The 2,306-nt window shown below is 36.2% G+C and overlaps 1 long non-coding RNA gene across 1 annotated transcript; it reads left to right on the plus strand.

Annotated features, from left to right (window-relative positions):
* Positions 1 to 763: 763 nt before the first annotated feature.
* On the plus strand, positions 764 to 1,258 carry LOC147493183 (uncharacterized). Its single transcript, XR_015197854.1, has 3 exons — positions 764 to 837; positions 916 to 984; positions 1,098 to 1,258. It is a non-coding gene; the product is annotated as an uncharacterized LOC147493183 (long non-coding RNA).
* Positions 1,259 to 2,306: the final 1,048 nt, after the last annotated feature.

Raw genomic sequence — 2,306 nt, forward strand, 5'->3', positions numbered from 1 at the left:
CGATTTTGAACCTACCCATTCTTTAGTTTCTTCTACATCTTTAATTCAACAAAAGCTTTGACTTGGCTAAATACCGTATGTTAGTAGTTCCTTGGAATTTTAGATATAACACTAAGTTTTATATTCACTTAAGTTACTATTGTACAATTGAATTCAGGTTTCCTAGAAGCGCTATACTCAAGAGTATGACTCATGGGAGCCGATAGAGAACCTTGGGCTTGCTACACCTTATATATTTAACTTTTTTTTTTTGTAATTCTTATACATGTGTATGTACTTACAGCTGTTCATACTTGTGCTCTAGAAACTGTGAGGGAAAATTATGGGAGTTTGTAACTACTCAAGCATCTTGCATTTACCAGTAGGTTATCTTTTCCTTTTCCTTTTTTTAAGAGAATAGTTTATATCATTTTTGTTCCTTAAATGGTGGTGTAACACATTTATTCTTAAGCTGTATTTTGTAAGTTGTTTATTTATTTATTTATTTTTAAAATTTATCTTTTAAAGGGTAAAGTTCATGTCATACATATGGTGGCCCTCCCTGCCAAGGTATTAGTGGATTCAACCGTATCCGTAACAAGGATAAGCTTTAGAGGATCTGAAGAACAACCAACTTGTTGTTTTCATGGACATCATCCAGTACTTGAAGCCAAAATATGTGCTCATGGAGAATGTCGTAGATATCGAAAAGTTTTCTAGTGGTTACCTTGGTCGCTTGGCGCTAGGCGTTTGGTTGCCATGAATTATCAGGCGCGATTTGGACTACTAGTTGTCAGATGTTATCGGCTACCACAGTTTCGCATGCGTGCATTTTTTTAGGGGGCTTGTTCTACTGAGGTAAATCCATAAGAAATCAATAAATAAAACCAATTTATCATGTAAAGGTCGTTTATTGACCATTGTTTTCCTTTTCAGAAGCTTCCGCAGTTCCCATTACCAACCCATGAGGTGGATGTTCGTGGTCAAGTCCCTAAAGAGTTTAAGGTATTACTGCTATTTGCTATCAATGTCTTTGAAATATTACATCTTAAGTTATGACTACTATTTTCTATCAATTTCTTGAAAACATTACAATAAATCGTTTTTCACAACTATAGCGTAATGTTGTTGCCTATGGTGAAAATGACCCTTGCATACTAGGAAGAGCTAACATATATACTAGTCTGATTTCCTAGGGCTAGCTATATTATCCGCTGCAAACAAAAACATGGCTATAAAATGGGGAGACCCAACCTTGCATGAATGTCTACTCAACCCAAAGAAGGTGAGTAATTGTATACATTTTATCATTTGTATAAATAATTAAACTCAAAGCTTTGAAATATTAAATTGTCTTTGATTGAACATAATATGATGTTTGGATCTCATACAAATATCTCTTCTTAACAAAGATTTATATCTCTTCTGCTTTGTAGTACATTCTTAGAACAAATATGGTTTTTCATGGACTTAAGAAGGCTCATGAACGTGCCGATCTCATTGCATACCTGAAATCAGCAACTTCATCTTAAGCTACTCCTGGCGCTTAAACAAGAGTAAGAACAATAGTGGGACTGGTTGTGCTTGTGTAGTGAAAGATTTAGTAAACAATATATGGTGTTAGTATTTGTAAGCTTTAAAACAATTTTGCTCCTTGTTTTTACCCGTTTCAATGGTGTACTAAATGAATTTGTAAGCTTTATCTTCTTGATTCATTTCTACATGTTTATATAGTCAAGGTGCTCACAATGCAATCTTGGGGGTTAAAAAGTTTTTGTTATGTTGTACAGGGTTCTTATTTTGATGTGAGCAGAGAAAAAATAATTTTTAAAAAAAAAAAAAAAATTAACTCTTCCAACGGATTAAGTTTGCAGGAACATTCTTTACCGACGGCTACAGACTAATTGCCATGTGGTCCAGAAATAGCTTTGGCATCCAACATAGACCGTCGGCATAGGTAACTTTCCGACGGTTAAGAGCAGTGGAAGTTTTGCCGATGGCCCTAGACAGTGGGTACATTCCAACGATTAATAGTCGTCACACATCCGCCGGCGTAGCATATTTTAGCCAACGGCCTATTCCGATGGTCAAAAACAGTCAGTAGGCTAACCTGATTGGCCATTTTCCGACGGCTCTCCGACTGCTTTAGGCCGTTGGGTATTCTCTTTCCCTACTGTTGTAGTCCGTTGGAGAAGGTCATTAGTTTTGTAGTGATCACCAGTCAAGTTCTTGAGAAAATAAGAACCTTTGGATGTGAGCTTTTCAATGATAAAAGGGACCTCCCAGTTTTCACCGAGTTTCCAGTTGTTGGATTCTTCGTTGCTCTT

This window comes from Coptis chinensis, chromosome 6 (assembly GCF_015680905.1).
Source record: "Coptis chinensis isolate HL-2020 chromosome 6, ASM1568090v1, whole genome shotgun sequence".
NCBI lineage: Eukaryota > Viridiplantae > Streptophyta > Magnoliopsida > Ranunculales > Ranunculaceae > Coptis > Coptis chinensis.